Source organism: Orbicella faveolata, unplaced genomic scaffold, assembly GCF_042242905.1.
Source record: "Orbicella faveolata isolate gen_17 unplaced genomic scaffold, um_ofav_v1 contig_25, whole genome shotgun sequence".
NCBI lineage: Eukaryota > Metazoa > Cnidaria > Anthozoa > Scleractinia > Merulinidae > Orbicella > Orbicella faveolata.
The window spans coordinates 14,991,386-15,012,464 of record NW_028301553.1 but is presented as its reverse complement, the minus strand read 5'-3'; the positions used below and the strand labels follow the sequence as shown (position 1 = coordinate 15,012,464).

The 21,079-nt window shown below is 38.7% G+C and overlaps 1 long non-coding RNA gene across 1 annotated transcript; it reads right to left on the bottom strand.

Moving 5' to 3' along the window:
* Window positions 1–14,820: 14,820 nt before the first annotated feature.
* LOC149109114 (uncharacterized) lies at window positions 14,821–19,959 on the bottom strand. The gene is made up of 2 exons (XR_016208862.1): window positions 19,748–19,959; window positions 14,821–16,203 (listed from the first exon to the last, which is right to left on the bottom strand). It is a non-coding gene; the product is annotated as an uncharacterized LOC149109114 (long non-coding RNA).
* Window positions 19,960–21,079: the final 1,120 nt, after the last annotated feature.

Here is a 21,079-nt window from a genome sequence, read left to right as displayed (position 1 = left end):
GTTTGACTTCTGGTTTCGTCAAACTGTAGACCGTTCACGGCTCTCTACTTTCACGTATTTTTATTCGATCGTGGAAAGCGTGGCTAAAATCGCGAAAGCACTGGACGCCAGCGCAAAACGGAAGACTTGACAGTGTAGGGGGTGGTGACCGAGAAAAATAGAGGGGTTGTAGAAATTTTTGGAAAAAAGTGAATTCCCGTTTTTCAAGAAACGGAAAACTCCCAGTAGTTGAAAGGTGACAAAAGTGTCATCACCTTGACAACGAGCAATCATGATTGCGTCCAGGCGCGTTTTGCGGTTTGCAGCAGTTGTCATCTTAGACACATGCCCTGATTCGTAATGGAGCGTTGTTAGAATCCTGTTTAGAGAAATTCCCACATGTTTCTTCGCTCAATGATGAACAGAAAGAGGTTGTTGTTCATCTTTTTCCGTCGAAGGACGTTGTTACAATTTTGTCGACCAGCTTTGGGAAGACTGATATATCAACTCTACGCAAAGGGAAAAGAAATGTAAATGGCTGCGAAAGCTGTTGTTCTCATTGTTTCGCCACTCAAAAGCATCATGAAAGTTAAAAAACAGAGGTGGAGGAACTTGGGATTCCTTCTATCGTTTTGCCAACAAAGGACGACGTGCTTCTGCCGATTGAAGAAGCGAAATACAAGCTAGTTTGTTTTCGGCCCTTAAAGCAAAAGTCCTTTGGGTGCAAAATTCCAAAGCATGTTGAAGAACAAAGATTCTCCGCTACACAATGGTGCCACGGGTAGTGTAACGCCTTCGCGTTTAGGCTCAAGAAGTACATTTTTCGTTTATGTATGAGACATTTTGCTAAAACTCCTCAAGCGAATAGCAAAGACCAGCAAAGAAGCAGGCGCATATCCTACAAAAATCGAAAGAACACACAAGTGTTGTTGTTTGCAAACTGGGCTTGTAATCAATTAAACTAACAATTAATTTACCGCGTCCGATTTATTTAATTAGTCAAGAGATGGAGCTGTTGGCAGCAAGGCGATAACAGGTGGAGGAACCTAATAAAACCACTTTTTTCCAGAGATGTCTACAGTCTCTCTATTCTTCGTTGGGCTCGCTTCGATTCGCTCGCCTCCCTGCGTGCTTCGCTCAATTTTTCGTGCGTTGAAACATAGAGGGGCTGTGAACAGTCTAGTTAAACTGTGGCGCGTACAATATTTATTGATCAGTTCACATCACAATGAATTTTGTAACTGCATTTGCAAATCGCCGTTCTAGGTGACGAAAGTCTTCGTGTAAGCTGGACCTGAAAAACATGATATGACCCGTATGGTCCCGCGGAATTCCGCGGTATCGTATAGTTCCAATCGTTTAAAAGACAGCGTACACCTTCCTTTTTGCTTGTCCTATAACCAGCCAATTGTAGTGTCAAAAAGCCAAAGTTATGTGTTGCTTTGAACACTTTCGCGATGTTTTCCTCGTTCACGATTTCCCCCCAAAAACAGATTTACAAAGCCAAAACGCGAATTAAACCTTACGCTTTTTCCTTCATATCTCCTTTTCTCTGTTATTTTTTTTTTCAACGAGACGATTCTTATGAATAAAAAAAGCGAACCAGACTAGGATGAGAAAAGCGATCGAAGTTTCCTGTTTTGTCTGTCAGAGAGTTTTTATATAGTGGAATCGAAAATAACCTGTTTTTTGCGTCTTTTTTGTTTTTTTTTTGTAGGGGTTTTACTCTGCCAACCTCGCTCTTGCCCCGTGGCTGGCCGAAAGCCAAAGGGGTGGTTCACCTCTCCAGATGAAAATCGAGTCATGGTTTTAGGTTTGTATCCTTTATCAAAATGGCAAGCATTGTTCTGTTAAGGTACAAAAAATTCGGATCTGAACATTGCGAAGAAATGGTTGTTAAGAAACAGTAACGATAGGGTGAAAAAACAGAGTTTTTTTAGCCAATCATGGTGAGGCGGCTTCTTTCATAGGCAATAAGTAGTTAACGCTTGGAGATTACAACAGTTGCCGACAAAAACAATCTTTAAGACGAGCACGTTCACAGGGCCGGAGCGAAGTAAACATTAGGAAATATGTTTCTTGTTTCAATTTTCAAACTTTTTTTTTCGCCTCGTCCTTTAGTCATTTTAAGTGAATACTGAGTTCCAACTTCAGATGATCACTGAAAGCGTTTTGTCGGAAATGATAGGAGAGATAATTTCATACTGAGTTTGACAAAATTGCCAAAAAAAAGCAGACCAACAACTTAAAGACGAGCATGTACATGGCACACAGTTAACGTGTAAAGATAAAAGTCTGTCCCATATCACTGGACCTTATCTCGGTTTCTGTAGCATTAGTCTACTCTCCCCCTCCTTCGTGGTTGGGATGCTAGCCCATGGCAGGATCACCCTGCCGATTATTTCTCTGATGGAACTTAAGTTTGCTTTTACTTGAACGCTAGAGTTTCCCAGGGGAAACATATCCAATTGCTAGCAGAGAATGGAGAAAATATCTATGAAAAACCTACTAGGGAAAGTATCTTTATAGTAATTTAGTTATCATAGTAATCCACGGACTAATATTTTGGGTAGCAAGGGTTGAACATCACCATTCACCTGAAAAATTTGCCCAAAAATTCAGCTTAATTTCTAGAAATATAATTCTCTCTTTGGTAAAGGATTTGGACGCTGACTGACTTTTTCACGTAGTTTTAAATATCTAAAAATAATTGGATAACAGAGCTACGAATAAATTAAACAAAAAATCGGCGAAGGAGAAACGAGTCTCGAAAAATATCTGTTAAATATATAGTACAAAAATTTTGGTCCAAAACCTTCCTAATACACTATCCTAAATCCCCAACGCCTCGAAGGAGCCTCGACGTCTCCAGAATGAACATAAATTTCACTCAAAATCAGCCTGTCACAGTTGCCAGTATGAAAAATGTAGCTTAGCTCAGCAACAGATATACAGCCATCTACAAGGTAAGTTACCTTGATATGGATCCATGCTCTCTGATACTCGAGCCTTGATTTGTGGACGATACTGAAATGAGCAATAACAAGACAGAGTCGGTATATATACAAGGTGCATTCCGTGGGATAACGTGTGAAAAATCGGTTGACGCCTACTACCTTTAATCGTGTTTAATTATGTTAATGACGCGGTATGAAAAGCATCTTGTACATTCCGTGCAACGAGGTGATGAAATTTGGTCAACTCGAGAATTCTGCGCAAACAGGTGTCAAGAATTGCCCATCGCTTGATAAGGATTTCTGTAAAAAAATTGGACAAACAAACAAGCAATACGTCACAACTTGCAGGGTTATATTGTAAATTGACAACATGGCATTTTTAAGGTAATTGTTAGTTTGTGTTGTCAGTACTAGTAGCCTTGTTTCAAAAGCTGTAGGTATGCAATGTAGTATTTAAGTTAAAGGGTAATAATTAGGATGTCTCTTTACTACCAATGTCAACCGGGGCGTCAGCCAATAACATTCTGACAGAACTACTTAATTACCGCGAGGAATGCACTTGACGTTCATTGGTTTTTCTGTCAAAAACATTAACATTTTATCGACCAATCACAGTAGTGCTTGTTGTCAAGGTACAGGAGTTTTCCGACGGACTTTTCACACTTAGATGCACGGAATCCATTGGATGTTCATGAGTTTTCACACCTTGTTTCACGGAATGTACCTCATTTGTATATATACTGCTGGTTTAAGTTGTTATTGCTCATTTTCCACGGATCGGAGCTCAAGCGCCAGAAGGACATGGATCGATGCCAAGGTAAAGATTTTCTTCCTTTGCAATTTTTGGCCGTGCATAAACCTCAGTGGAAGTATAAAGCACAGGACTAGGCATCTTTAGCTGTAAATTATAACAACAAGGATTACATTTAAGCTAGTTTCGTTTACAGTACGTCTGTCTAAACGCATGCATGAAAAGTAGTCAAGTCTTTTTCGGTTATCAAACTGTGATGTAAATTGCTAAATAAGCTTTGTTTTTATATGCTGTTAAATCTGAGTACATAGGAATCTCGTGTCAATATGAAAACGGCGTTTCTCCCCCCCAAAAAATGTTACGCAACATTTCGCTACTGAAAAATTTTCCTTTTCCTAAACTTAAGGTCCCGAGAATTACTTCACATCTTCATCACATCACCCTCTCTACTATCATCCCAAATGCAATTATCACCATCATCGACACCATTAACATCACCACCGCCAACTCTATCATCACCATCACAGTCATCACTAACAACACCATCCCAATCGTAACCAAGTTACCTCTGCCGACACCATTAACATCACCACAACCAACACCATCATCGACATCACAGTCATCACCAACAACACCATCCCAATCGTAACCAAGTTACCTCTGCCGACACCATTAACATCACCACAACCAACACCATCATCGACATCACAGTCATCACCAACAACACCATCCCAATCGTAACCAAGTTACCTCTACCGACACCATTAACATCACAAACACCAGCAACACTATCATCGATATCACAGTCATCACCAACAACACCATCCCAATCATAACCAAGTTACCTCTGCCGACACCATTAACATCACAAACACCAGCAACACTATCATCGATATCACAGTCATCACCAACAACACCATCCCAATCATAACCATTACCTCTACCGACACCATTAACATCACAAACACCAGCAACACTATCATCGATATCACAGTCATCACCGACAACACCATCCCAATCATAACCAAGTTACCTCTGCCGACACCATTAACATCACAAACACCAGCAACACTATCATCGATATCACAGTCATCACCGACAACACCATCCCAATCATAACCAAGTTACCTCTACCGACACCATTAACATCACAAACACCAGCAACACTATCATCGATATCACAGTCATCACCAACAACACCATCCCAATCATAACCAAGTTACCTCTACCGACACCATTAACATCACAAACACCAGCAACACTATCATCGATATCACAGTCATCACCGACAACACCATCCCAATCATAACCAAGTTACCTCTACCGACACCATTAACATCACAAACACCAGCAACACTATCATCGATATCACAGTCATCACCGACAACACCATCCCAATCATAACCAAGTTACCTCTGCCGACACCATTAACATCACAAACACCAGCAACACTATCATCGATATCACAGTCATCACCAACAACACCATCCCAATCATAACCATTACCTCTACCGACACCATTAACATCACAAACACCAGCAACACTATCATCGATATCACAGTCATCACCGACAACACCATCCCAATCATAACCAAGTTACCTCTACCGACACCATTAACATCACAAACACCAGCAACACTATCATCGATATCACAGTCATCACCAACAACACCATCCCAATCATAACCAAGTTACCTCTACCGACACCATTAGCATCACCACGACCAACACTATCATCACCACTAGCACCATCACCACTAGCACCATCACCACTAGCACAACCACCATCCCAATCACCACTACCGGCACCATTATCATCAATATCACAACCAACATTATCATCACCATCACGGTCACCTACACCAACACCACTACCAAGATACCAATCACTGTCATCACCATCACCGACACGATAAACATCACCATCGCCACTAACGCTATCATCACCATCACCACTACTAACAGCAACACAATCACTATCATCATCATCATCACCGACATCGTTAACATCACCATCGCTACTAACACTGTCATCAGCATCACAATCATATTACTATAGTTAGGAATTGTTAGGAATTTTTACATCATTGTAATTATGTATGTACATATATATATTTTTTGTAACTTTTTACATATTGCAACTTTTTATTGTTCATACTTTGTTCTATACTTAGTTATTTTATAATTACTCGTAGATTTTCAGCATAGAGGGCCACTAGTTTATCTGTTTATACTGTCATGTGTCACCCTGTCTAAATAAAGTTGATTGATTGATTGAATACCACCATCCTTTTCACAACCGGAATGACCACGGCCATCATTGTCAGCACCACCAACACCATCAACACAATAACCCCACCAACATTATAGCTACTCCCACTCCTAGCACCGCCACTACTATTACCAAGATCAGCCACACCATCACTATCACTACCCCCGCCGCCGCCACCCTGATACCATGACAATTCTACAGGTTACTAGGATCATTATTGCAACTTACATTTTTCTTGATGGCAGAAAATAATTTGCACTTTGTACCCATGCCATGGCATTGGATGACTTATTACCAGTCTGGTTATTGCATGCCTCAAGATGAATGCAGGTGAGAGTAAGTTTGATCTTGAGAAGCTTTGACAGTGAAGTTTAAATTTGACATTTGTTTTATTAACTTCTGTCCCATTGTCATCTCCATGTTGTGAGGATCAGTTTTCCGTTTTTCACTTATCATATAGCGTTTGTTCTTCCGCATAATATATGTAGGTGAAATAACTAGGATAACTGTTGAGGTAGAACTGACGGAGAAAAAGAGCTAACAAGTACAAATCGGGTGGAAATAGAATTCCTAGTTTAGAGTCCAAATAGCCGAACCAAAAAGCACCTTGATAATTAGGAAAACACACGAGCCTTGTATAACACGAGAAAGTGCATGGCATGTTATAAAAAAGTTATGCAACACTTTCTCGTGGCATAGTATGGAATATTTCGCTTGTCTTTTGTATTTCCTGGGTTGCACACTCGCCTTTAGATGTTCCAAGGTATACCACTCGAAAGCGTTTCATGACTAGTTTATTAGCATTAAACTGGTCTATGTTTTTCAGTTCTCCAGCGCTACTTGCATCAACAGGCAACACCACTGTGAATGGTACAAACAGTCCTCCTCCGGCCACGAATCTCGCTCCCAGGCCCTCGGTTATTCGTTATGTTCATCGTAAGCAGCGGCCTGTGCAAAAACGCAATAATCAAGTTAAACCCCAGTGCCCTATATGTAATAGCACGTTCTCCAAGCCAGGATCATTGAAGGTAAGTCCACTCACTGGTGAACAAATTGATGACTTTGAAGCAATATTACTGATGCTATTTTCTTGATATCGAAAACAAACGCAAAACCTCACCGCAAAGTTACAAAACTTAAATGAAAATTCTCGCTTACCTTGGGTTAGCTTAATCGGGCTTTGAACAACCCGGCCCAGGAGCTCCGCTTTTAAGCTTGGCTAAATCTATATATTAGCATCGAACATACGGCAAGTGCTGTTTTTGTTGTTTTTGGCTAGTTTTGCCGTTTAGAGAAAGGAAGAATTCTATGCGGTTTAGCTAAAACATATAATTGTATTGTATTTACAAATGTTCAACACAAAAATTATATTCTTTTCAAAATCTCAGCCTCGGGTTTATTCTTTACGTATTCTTAAAAATTCACAAATTTCAGCCTCAATATTCTTATATAATGACTATAGAATGTTTAAGCAAGCAACTGGAACGATGATCCTGCTGTTATACGCTGGATCAATAGTGATCTAATCTGCTTCGCATATAAAATGAAGAGTACAAAAGCAGAAACCGACACAACGTAAAATGATTTTTTGAAGGTGTACTATATTTCGGCTGGCCAAACCAGCCCTCTTCAGGTACAATGAGAATTTTACATTGGGACGTGTTTTATGTAGCATGTTTTTGTAATACCGGAAATACGTAAACTAATTGACAGTGTAAATTAAAGATAAGCATACGGTAAAATAAAATGACATAATAAAAGAACATAATAAACGGAAACAATTAATATGTTTCTTCACGGATGTTCAGACCATCACGATCAATTGGTCTGCCTTTTTGAATTAAAAAAGCTTCCCTGGCCTTACTAAAAACAAAAAGAAAAAAAGAGTGTATTACCGATTTCACTTTTTTCAACGTTTATATAAGCAACACTTGTTTGAAACGTTATAGAAGTCGCGTTTCGTCAACCAAACTAAACCAAACCAAACCTTTCCGCCAATCCTCAAGAACTCGTTGAATTAACCAGTAAATGTATTTATTTTCAGGTTCATATGCGAACTCACACTGGCGAGAAGCCATTCCAGTGCTTGTACTGCTCCAAGGCCTTCAATCAATCCGGGAGCCTTATCAGTCACGTGCGCATTCACACGGGTGAAAGGCCATATAAATGCCCTTTCTGCGAGAAACGGTTTACCCAGTCTTCCTCCCAGAAGAATCACCTCAAGACACATTTAAGAAAAACTTTGAACATGGCTGAAGCCCTCGGGGAAGCAAGATTTCGCTATGTCACGGGATAAATGGTAGACACCTAAAACTCGAGAAGTAACAGCAAAGCTGGTTTCTTGCTGCATTCAGGCTATGAAGTTGTGTATTTGTTGAACATTCAAAATCGCCTCTGCTAATTGTATTATTATTTATCCTTATCACCATGGCAACACAAGGCTTTTTCAGTGATTATTTTTATGAGGAGAAAACAAAGTCTTTTTACAACGAAAACTTAAGTATCGCAAGTCAACGCCATGATATTTTAGCGCGCTCCGGATCGAGCGGTCCGAGTTCGAGTTCTGACCGGGGACATTGTGTTGTGTTCTTGGGCAAGACACTTTACTCTCACTGTGCCTCTCTCCACGCAAGTGTATAAATGGGTACCGGCAAATTTAATGCTGGGGGTAACCCTGCGATGGACTAGCATCCCATCCAGATGGGAATAGAAATACTCCTAGTCGCTTCATGCTACAGAAACCAGGATAAGCTCCGGCCTGATGGGCCGCTTGGCTACTATGCAGACTTGACTAATTTATCTGCGGGTGTGTTGTTTTAAGCATTGCAGATCCGACTCCCTTTGATATGTGTAAAGTAATGCGTTTTCAGTAATGTAGTTTCAGCAATGTATTTTTATTTAATGCAATACTTTTGTTCTACCGAATTTAGGTTAACATGGTGAACAGATCGAAAGCCAAAGACTATTCTGATTACCACGCACATATCTTTTCATTCTTTTCCTTTACCATATGTATATATGTATATATATTATAATTCTAATGTGAACGTTTTAAATAGTGTAAATTAATGGTAAAGAAGAATTTCAGAAATAGAACACATGTACCGTGTTTCTATCGAGTTTTTAAAACCCTAGTGGAAGTTTGGGAGAACGAGAAATGCTGTGGGAACACGAACCGACAGACGAGTGTTTCCACAGCTTTTTTGAGTTCTCCCAAACTTCCACGAAACCACATATCTTTTTACTCTTTTCCATGACCCCATGTGACAAATATTTCTCTTTAATTTTATATTTATAGTACTAAAGTAAACTTTGTAAATAGTGCAAAAAAATAAAGAAGAAAAAGTTGAAGTTGAAGTTGTCCCTCTGCGCGTTCTGGCATTTTGCATTTGGATCCACGCGCGCTGAGCCGGTTGTCACACGCTCCTTGAAACGTTTCAAGTATGTGCAACGTTTTTAATAAGAGTTAGCGTTTCCACGCGTGTTTAACGATGTTTTGAGTAGCGTCCTGTTCAGTTTCAAACCTTGTATATTACCTCTGGGCTTTTCCACTTGGATTTATGGACGTTAACTCGCTTGTCACAACGATTTGTTCTCCCGAAGCTCTAACAGAAGTTTGAAAGTCTTTGCACAATTTTCGATAGTTTTGGGAGTTCCCACGCGTGTTATACGCATGTTGCACCTTAATAGTTTGAGTGCTATCTTGTTTTCATACTGTCTGGATTACCTCTGCTTTTTCCAGTTGGATTCACGCGTGTTAACCCGTGTGTCGCATGCGTTTTCTTCCTAAAGCTCTTTGAGATTTTTTCAAGCTTTTTGTATCAGTAAGTTATCGCGTTCCCCCGTGTGTTTTACGCGTTAGACCTATATTTTGAGAAAGAACTTGGATTCCCTGTTTTTCGTTCAACGCAGATACACACACATTAACCCGTGTGTTACGAGCTTTTTTCTGGAAGCTTTTCAAGCGTGGTTCTCACTCGTTGATCCGTGTGATATTTTCACGCAGATCCACGCGAGTTAACCCGTGTGTCACAAGCGTGATTTTCGGGAAGCTCTTCAAGACGTGTGCAAACTGTTTTGTCCCATTTCTGCCCCGTGAAAGCGTGACCAAAGTCACGTGGACTCGAGGACACGGACGGACTTTGCTGCGTTCCTGTGCAAGGATTCTTCGCCGGCATTCCTAATGTAAGATTCCTGTGAGAGATGGTTTTGGCAACTCGAGGGTTAATTGTATTACTTTTGGCCACGGCTACGAAAAAAAGCCATAAAACGTTGAATTGACGGCGTTTTGGGATGTACAGATAAGACACTTTATTTAGTCTTCTTCCTTCCTTTTTCTTGTCTTTTTTTTTGTGGGGGGACTGGCTTGTAGACCCTGAAGACTCAAGCATTTGTGACAGGCTATTTTTAGCGTTTTATTCAGCGTTTTATGTTTGTTTGGCAGCGGATTTGTTCGCAGTCTAAACAAGTGACACGTACGGGGCAGCCCAAGGCAATGGTAACCAATATGCGAAGACTTTAAAGGGTGGATCGCCTTGTGCAAAGGAGAGCAAAATAAACACGAATACTACGAATCTTTGTAAAGTTAAGCAAGAAGCAACAATGGACTTAAATAAACACATCTTATAAATATGTAAGGCACAGAAGTGTTTTTTTTTCATTCTGGCTCAGAACAAACCAACACCAGCTGTGAAAGCATTTATCGCACATTCTCCATGCGTTCCGCTATTCGCAACCGAGTTCCTGGTCCAATAGACCAATTTCGATGTATTAAAATTCAGCCCAACACAATAGATCTCAGTACGAGGCTCTGGCGAATAACTACAGAGTTTGTGGGGTTTATTTCCCAGAGCCTCGTGCTGAGGTCTATTGTGTTAGGCTGAATTTAAATATATCGAAATTGGTCAATTTTACCGCAAGCCTACGACTCTCTTCGCCCGGGACTGGTACTAGTTACCCAAGGACTGACAATATCACGTGGACAAATCTTGCATTTCCCGCCGAATGCGAAACACAACTAGTTATAAGGTTGTCTCGTCGAGACATTAGGGACCTTACGCAAAACACGACGGCGACGGCAACGAGAACGTCACTAAACAAAAGGGGTTAATGAGCAAAACAATGGCTGTGCACGTGCGTTATAATTCTTGGTACATTTCTTTGCCGTCCTCTGCAAAACAACAACGTGAAATGACCCAATTCTGCGTTTGGAGAACGTGACCACAACGGCTAATTTTTCATATTTCTATTTGGAATTGAACGCATTCGTAGCATATTCAGCAGGGGCAAGTTTTAATACCGACAGACACACTGGACAGTTCCAAATAAATGCGAAATTCCAAAGTAAAATAGAAACACATTTTTTACTAGGCGTCGTCCTCGCCGTCGCCGTCGTATATGCGTAAGGTCCCTTATGACTTGACAAGGACTGAAACAACTACTTTTTGGCCACTTTTCCTGAACTTAAGTTGCCATCCGAGAGCTGTAAAAAAAAGCTTTATAAAATTTTGTAAAAATGCTAATTTGTGTTTATTCAGTCCATACGGGTTCACGTGAGTCCACGTAAACAGAACAAATGCAAATTTGTACATAAGAAAGTGTGCAAAGGATGTTGTTTGCGAAAAATTCGTGATGTATCTGTTAGCTGATTGGTCTAATCTTATTTTGCATATTCATGATGACTATTGCTGTTCTGAGGTGCTTATTTGTCATTTTAAGATGTTTGCCGTCGGAGTAAGATGTGTACTTTCAAGTTCCTTCTACACGAGAAGCAAATTCTTCCTTTGAAGAAGAAATGGCGTCGACGTTTGGGGAAGAAAAGTCGGTTGACACCCATTTCTGCCAATGGTTAGTATCAATTTCTTTGAATTCTACCTTCGCAAGTAATATTTCAACCATGTGCGCTCGCCGAACTTGGTTTGCATTTCGTGTTGAACTTCAGAACAACCGTATGGCTTTAAAACATGAAAAGCTAGTTCACGAACCATCCGAAACGCTTAAGTTCTTAGCGGTTTTTTTTTTTTACGAGACTTTGGCTTTCGTCGTGAAAGTAGCGTTTCTTTGTCAAACTTTGTCTTGTACTTGTCAACGCCCAGTTGTGTTTAACAATTGAACACTTCGGCCTCGTTTACTCGTTTGTTTCCACACTTTGGTTACTTACGCAATTTTTACTATTCTATTTTCAGGGAGTAAACTACTGAAGACGGGAAAATCAGGAAAACACAAGGAGATCAAAAGGATGGAGGATGAAGACAAAGTTAAGGGAATTTGGTTAAATTGAAATCTCTCTAGTAAAAAATGACAGTCTTGAAACTGGAGATTCAATCGAGTTCAAATTCGTTATGTGTTCTCAGCTGAAATATTTTCATTGGAGAGAGATTCAGGCGCGAAAAAATTAAATTTGGTAGTAATTGCGAATCAACCCTGCCATTTTTAACGGAAAGGTTTCAACCGCTTTCGAACCATCATGTAGTACACGTTTTCAAACTATGGGGAGTTTTATTTCTTTACTCAGGCGATCATAAAAGTGATTACATTATATATATATATTATCGGTTCGGCATTTGCATGCTTTACTAAGTATAATTTGTCAAAGTCGAGCATTTTTTGCTTTATTTTTGAAAATTCTAAATTCTTGTACAATCGCGCAACTCTCCTAAGTTCGAAAACGTGTTACTAGGCGATAACCGTTGTAGAGTATTAATTAAAGTGGCGCTGCATGTTTAAATTGAAAAACCGTCATAGTAACTATTGGTTACGTGATCATGTCAGTCATAAAAAATTCTGTTTAGATATAAATTGGACAAACAATTCAACGTTGAAAATTTTGAAGTCTTTTTCTCCAAAAACGCATCTAACATTAAGTTTTACAAAAGCTTTGTTTCGATTTATGATGTGAATTGTCTGTTGGAGGGCCATGCCCTTGCTCAAAACAACATAAAAATAACTGGTGGTGGAAAATTGTGTTAGCTGAGCTATCAAACTTGACGATGTCGAAGAATTATTTCTATTTTTCAAACCTTAGCATTTTCAGATACGAAATTAAAGAAGTGTCTTGATCGATCCTTCGACTCGTTTATACTTTATTTCCTTTAAATTTTCCCAGAAAGGTGACGGTAATTAATTCATCTGAAAGAGCAATTTCCTTGCTCAAAATTATTTATTGACCCAAATGATCTGAAAATGCTGCAGCTTGCATTTAAGTTAATTGCAAGTATTCAGTAGAACTATCAAACAATTTCTATCGTTTCTTTCTTCGTCATTTGAAGTTACGAGACATTTCAAATTATTCCAGGAATCGTCAACGATTCGTTCGTAAATCTGAATTTGTTCGCAACTTCATTTACGTTAATTTTTGAATATTTGTAGCATTTGTTGACATGATCACATACTATTTTACGCTCTTCAGCAAAAAGCGCGAACATTTTTTCACGTTTATTGACATGCAGCGCCACCTTGTAAATATAAAATAATTCTAGAAGAGGATGTTGGGTTTATGAATTGATCTTCCTTTCCTAAAATACTAGATTAATTTATCGGCAGATATTCCTTTATACATTTCTGTACGGAAAACGTTCGGTTTATATTTGTTTTTTTTCGGAAAGGGAATGAAGGCAAAGAGATCAATCAGAAACCAAATATATCCTCTTGTTTAACTTTCAGCGAGGCTGTAATAAATTATGTCTGGTATCAAGCAACTCTTTCCGAAAATGTAGGTCTAATTGTCCAATTTTTCAAATGTTTAGGCTTCAGATATGTTGAGCTTGAGAAATGTAGCTTCAATTGTCTGAATATTGTAAAATGTCAAAGCTACCATTTGGACTGGTAAACATTTTGATCAAAAGTATTCACGAATAGATCTGTTTCTGTTTTAAAATTTGTAGTTCCAATTGTTTGATTGTTCTAAAATGATATTACTTTCGTTCCCAACTGACGGACAATTTTACGAAAAGTATTCACTATTGCATCTTTGATTTTCAACTCTTAAGCTCCAATCGTCTAATTCTTTGAAAATTTTATCGCCATCGTTTGCTAGGGACAAAGATTTATCAAACATTTGCTATTAGTTCTATTGCTTTATCAAAGCTGTAGTTTCAGTTGTCTATTTCTTCTAAAATGTTACTGCTTTCGTTCGCTAATGAAAAGTTTTCATACAAAATCATTTGAGAGAAGCCATAGGATATATACAGTGATACATTTTGAAGCTTGATAACCAAACAGCAATCTTTAACTCCTCGCTGGGAGTAATTTTTAGAAGATAACAAAGCAAGCCATGAAGGTCTTTTTTAATTGGCTTATAATCTGTCGGGTTTTGCTATTTCATTTCGGCTAAAATGGACAGAACTTCTAAAATTATTCAAACGTCAGGACTAGAAAGAAGTTTTCGCGGTTTTTTTATTATTTCGTAGGAATAATCGGGTTCATGGCTTGCCTTTGCTATCTTCTTGAAATATATTGCATGATGATATCACGTTAAAGAGTTAAGCTGTGAATGACGGCCTGCTAGAAATCTATATACAGAAATGAGACGAGTCAGTTAAGATGTCTACAACTGCAACGTTTCTGCACAACATGGAGAAGGTGGCGACATTTTAGAATCGCTATAGTTAAGAGAGTTTGTGTAGTTGGGGCGCAAGTTACCCAGCTATAGATACTCTCTTAAATATTTCGATTTAGAAATGTTTTCACCCTCTTTATGTGGTGTGGAAACGTTGCAGTTGTGGAAATTTTAACTTGCTCTTGTCATTTTTGTAAATAGGTTTCTAGCTGCTCGTCGTTTTACGGTTGACCATTTAACAAGATATTATTAAGGAATATACCATCTTGAACACAAACAAGAAAATTTACTGGATTCGAAATCTTATTTTTTTTTGGAAAACTTTGAATGAAAGGAATCAACATTTTTTCGTTAGTTTGTGTTCAAGATGGTGTATGCTGAAGTTTTTTTTGGCGGGAAAAATTCAAGGGGGTACCCCCTTACAATTTTTGTCACAAAAGTCGTCAGGGGAAACGCTGTGCAAATTTTTTCCAATTTTCCCGCCAAAAGTCTTAGTATATATAGGGCAAATTTTTTGATGACACCTTTGTAATTAATTTAATTAAATTTCAATAAATTAATTAAAGAATACTTGTGACTTACTGATTTGCAATTATTTAATTAAAGTTATTTGATGTCAATAAAAGAAACAAAAAAAGATGAAACAAGTTTGAGTGTTGTATTTATTACCTTTATTGAATAACAAAGTTAACAGTAATACATAGTTATTAACTATTATCAGAAAAAAAATTTAAAAAACGGCGCATGCGTATTTTAGGCGCCCGTATTTTTTCTAAGTTTTTTGGCGGGAAAATAAAAAATTTTGACATGGGTTATTTTAAGAGTAAATTTAGGCAGCCAAGACAATGGTAAGAAAACATTTAATAAACAAGAGAAGTTGATTTTGTACAAACTTTTGGTCCGTGAAAGAAAACTAGCAAAAAAAGTTGTTATTCTAAACAAGAAGGCTAACTGTAAAAATTTCCTTCACGAGGAAAGTTAGACTTGCGAAGCTCACGATACGAGAACTCGGTGAATCATATGATAGAAACGTACGTGACTATTGAAAAACAGTGGTGTTACGTTACACTAACGGCCGTAGAGAATATGTTAAAAAGTTTAGCACGGGAATTATTCAAATTCAGCAAATGTTGCCGTATTTTGACTGGGAACTCGGAAAATAAAGCAAAAAGTTTCGTTTGGTACCCTGCTGCCTTGCTGTTTGTCTAAACAAGCAAACAAAATGTCAAATGGCACTTCACAATCTTTATTTGCTAGTAGCATCTCCTGTTGCAATGCCGAATATTGAAATTCCCGCACAAAGCCTATTCTCAACGGCCGCTAGTGTAATGTAACGCCACAAACTGATTTCAATGAGTCACGTACGCATCAGTCATACAATCCACCAAGCTCTCGCGTCGTCAAACGTAACTGTAGCTTATTTTCCGTCCAGATCATTTTTATATATTGATGGCCTTCGTGTTATGTTTAATTGTGAGGAAAACATCGCCGATCCTAACGTTTAGTCCACGGGAAAAAATCAATCTTCTACGTCCTACTTTTTGGTTTGAAAAAATATCTCAATCTGTCTTACTTTGATCCATTGCATACTTCATGTACGTGTCCTAACTTCTTAATACTGCCTCCACTGTCTTGTCTTGCCTTTGCCTTCATCTTCCCTCAATCGTCTGGTCACGCTGAGAAATCCTGAAAGAAAAAAAAATGTTTGATATAGAACACACTGAGCTTTGTATTGTTTTTGCACTTTAGTTGCTTTCTTCATCCTATCCCAAATACATTGGCTATACGATTCCCGTATTAATGGCTTTCTTTATTCTCATCACTTGTTTGCTTGACAATGTACTGATTTTGTAAGGAGAAGTTAGATTTTGATCACTTTTGTAAGCTAATGGATCAGAAAACCTCAACACTGAATTGCAGTAACTATTAAATTAATGGTAGCTTTAATGTACTTCCTGATTGTCATCAAGTTGAATTTGCAGACTGGTTAGTAGACCATAGCACAGGCTTTGAACCCAACAATAGAAACAGCAGCAGCAAACTCAATGACAACAATGTGACACTATTTGATTCAATAATTAAAAATTATTGGATGAGGTTGAGCAAAATATTCTGATTCGGCTTTGGCAAATAATTGATTTGCTCACCACTGATAAATCACGATATTTTGTGGTAACTGAGTTCAATAATTGTTTCATCATTTGATCACCAATAATTATTTTGTTTTCATGTTTAATTCATTCACTAACAGCAAAGAAGCGATCTCAGAAATGCACTGAATGATAACTGATTTTGCTTCTGTTGTTGTTGTTGTTGTTTAAACAGGTGAAGATTAATCAGCCTCAGCAACAATAACCAGTATTTTTCAGGTCAATTTGATGTCCTCTGTTAGATGTACGACGAGTGCAGAGATAGCATGATAGCATGATTGGTTGGCAACATCTGGAGTCAGTTTATAATTGTTGGCAAGAATGCTCACATTAAAACACGATTGCTCAATTACAATTATTTGAAGACATCTACAAGTTGTCGGAAAACAAGTTGAGATGAAAACATGAATTATATAAGTTACGGTGATTCTTCAGAACTAAAAGTTGTCGAACAATGTTTTTTTTCAACTTTCCATGAATGTTCCCTACCAAGCAATGCTTCAGAGAAATAGAATAAAAGAGATAGGTCACCATGCTCACAAGAGAGATATGATGGCCAATCGTATCCCATTTATACCTAATCATGTGCATTATTTGTTGGTTCATGTTACATTTTGTGGTAGCTGGAAGAAAAGTATTCTAAAGGAAAACTTGAAAAACTTGGTACATGTAGGTACATGTAGAATTCTTAAGCATAGGGAACAAGATAATATATAGTTTCTGGGAAAATCACAATTTTAAACGAAAAAAGAATAAAACATTTTAAGAGTCCTTGTTTTCAATGTTATAATTTGCATCCTTCAGTAATGGTTCTGTGCATGCTTTTAGCTATTATTAATATCTTTTTTTTTCCTTCCAAACAATTTTTTTAAAATTCCTCAACTTAAAGAGGATAATTTGTACACCAAAATTATGTAATTAAAAACATAGGCCACCATCCTCATTTGAGGGAAAACAAGCATTTAGTTAGCTGTCGAGCTTAGCTAGAAGGAAATCTATTGAATGGATGTAGTGTGTGTGTGTGCGCTAATGATGTGAAATTGAAAATTGTGCCATGTCATTCTGAGGAATAATTTCAAAACTTGGAGTAATCTGTCATTTGCCAGCAAGGATGTAGCAAATGAAATATGAATGGTCACTTCAAATTTCAATCCATCTGTCAGTGGTCAATAGGGATCAGTGTCAAAAAATGATTTGAAACTATCTGTCAGTTTTCAGTGAGGACATGGAGATCAAAAGACAATTCATCAGTTAACATTTGGAGTTATCTGTATGGAAGTTGAGATCAAAACATGACTTGTCGGATAAAAACTGAGAATTATCTCTCAGCAAGTCAGTTGCCAATTAGGATGTCGAGACCAAAGCATGATTTGTCAGTTAAAATCTACAATCACCCATCATTTTGTCAGTATGGATGTTGAGATTGAATGATTTGTCAGTGATCAGGAAGGATTTTGAGATGAAAACATGATGGTCTTATCAATAAATATATGGATTTAGCCAAAACTAAAAGCGGAGCTCCTAGGCTGGGTTGCTCAAAGCCCGATTAAGCTAACCTGAATTAATAAGTGAGAATTTTGATTTGAATTTTGTAACTTCGCAGTGATATTTGCTGTTTATATTGGCCTTCTGTTACGAGTTTGAATAACCTCAAACTACACAAAACATAAGCAGTGAGAAACATTTTTATACAAGAAAATGTATACTTTGGTTAAATTTTAATCCTGGATTAGTTTCAACTGGCTTCCGAACAATCTGGTGCCCTAATGATAATAGGTTAAACTGCTTGAGCCCGCGATCCAATTGAAAAACCAGTACTTGGTCACCGGTCAACTTTAAGAAAAAAATGTGACCTCGATGAGCTCCAGACTTGAGCCTGCAATATGGTCACATGATACTGGTCAGCAGATACCTTCTTTTGACAGGTGTCAATAGACCAATTTTGATATATTAAAATTCAGCCTAATACAATAGACCTCAGCACAAGGCTCTGGGGAATAAACCCCACAAACTCTGTATTTATTCCCGGGAACCTCGTGCTGACGTCTGTTGTTTTAGGCTGAATTTTAATATATTGAAATTGGTCTATTGACCATAACATGGATGTTAAATATCAAAGATGTACGCTGTAAACCAAGGCTGCATGTTTTGGTCAACCTATTAATTGGAGTAAGGCCGCCATGTTGTGCATGCGATCCCACAAGCACACCAACAATACAGCTAACCATGATAACCATGAGAAACTCAATTCATGGGTTTCCTTTTCTTTCCTATATGGGTATGGTGCTCCCCTTGGCGGCCCTTTTGGTCACCAGAACTCAGCTATAATTAAAAAGTAGTTTCCTCTTAAAACATACTGTTTCGTGCATTATTAGAACGTGCATTATTTTGAGCCTGTGTGTGCTTAGATATGCATGAATCATCGCTGTTAACGTATTTGCACATGCCATCAGTTTTTCGTAATCAGCGTCCTTGTAACGGTTACTGTAGATTTTGAACTGTAGTTTCGTTTTGCTGTAACTTTCTTGAGCCACCAGGTAAGTGTTAGTAATCAGGCGTCCAACTGCTTATGTTTCTTTCGTTCAGCTTCATGTTACGTTTGGTCATGCCTTTATATATATTTCTAGGTTTCAAAGTAATTACCGACGAATGGAATTAAATTGTTGTGACTAAGGCGTCGTCTGGTACTTTGATAACGGTAAATTGTACAGCAAGCGAATCACATACCCAATTCAGGACTAGAGTGCAAAAGCCATACCTTATTTGAGACCATAATCATTAATGGCCAAAATCGATACCCTATTACTCTATTTCTGACGAAAACAGCTAAAAATCCATACCCTTTCATTCTGGAGTCGCACATGCCTACATGGCCCAAAGAAGGGCTGGGAGTACACCCTCCGGGCATGTGCCTCGAAACATCCCAGGCTCAAATTTAATGTTGCCGAGATTATAGTATACGAGATATCGATTTATTTTGGCTAAATAAATGTTTCAAAGCATGTAAAAGTCCTTTAAGTGTTTCAGTAATCAAAAGAGCAACGAAACATAAAGTTTTCAATACATGTAAGCTTAATTACCTGACGAGGGTCAAAAGCAACACTTTACATCTTGAGGTCGCTTGCTGTTTCCGGCTCTTGAATAAGTCACCGAATCTCCCTCCAGTTTGTTCCACCAGCAAAAGGTTTGTGCCTGGGACACATTTGGGACCATTTCTTGAAATGTAGACATGATATTAGGCAAAGTTGTGAAGGAAAAAGCGAAGCTTCCAACCAACTCGTGCAAAGTACATTTGCAATGCAAATTCAATTTGAGTCCCAGGGCCGCCTGTCTTTCATAGCCGGCGGGGCCTTGGGGCGAAAAGAAAAAAGGCTCTGAAGACACGTAGGGGTATATAATTCATGGTAGGCTGCCATATAGTCTCCCAGCCATACCATTTGTCAGAATCAGGGTTCAGAATAAACCGGTTGGGATAACCGTTGAATAATGGTAAGGCCAACCGAACGAGGAAGCGCTTACCATTTGCAATTCGATTTCTCGTAATTGTTTTCGGCTGCTGAGAGACTTGAAACTAGAAAATTTAGCAAATGGTAAGGAAATTTCCACCGTTCCGTTCCGAACGGAAAAAGAGGACTACCTCTGGAGGTAGTCTACAATTTCCGAACGGATTTTCCGGTAAATTACCGTTCCATTGGACTTTCAACCGAAACTTCCGGAATTTTTTTTTGCTAAATGGTAAGCACCCATTATTCCTAGATAAAGATATCAACACTGGTTTTATTCTCAGAAATCTCCACTTGTTGATCTTCAACTAAAACCTTTGCATTAGTGCTTCTGGGAGCACGTGTATATCTTATTATGGAGGAATTTACTGAAAATTTCTCCCCCTAAGTTCGCACTCTAAAACAAGTGCCACTCGCCAGTCCAAGGCAAAGGGCCTTTGATAAAGTTTTCGCATTCCCCGCGTTGTTAAGGGTGTTCTGTCTCAATTTTGAGTAAGCATATTGTTGTTCACGCGCAGTGGCCTCATGGTTAATGCGCTCGTCCCTGGATCGAGCCGTCCGGGTTCCAGCCCTGGCCGGGGACACTGTGTTGTGTTCTTGGGCAAGATACTTAACTCTCACAGTGCCTCTCTCCACCCAGGAGCATGAGTGGGTACCGGCGAATTGCTGGGGAAACCTAACAAATTGCGGGGGTGACCTGCGATGGACTAGCATCCCATCCAGGGGGAGTAGAAATATTCCTAGCCGCTTCATCCTACAGAAACTGGGATAAGCTCCGGCAGCTATGAGCCAGTAGGCTCCAAGGCTTCACTTTTAGATTACCCCTGGCTTTTTCCACTTGGAGTCCCCGCGTGTTAACCCATGGGCCTCCAGCGTGTTTCTGCTGGAGCTCTTTGGGCCGTTTCGAGG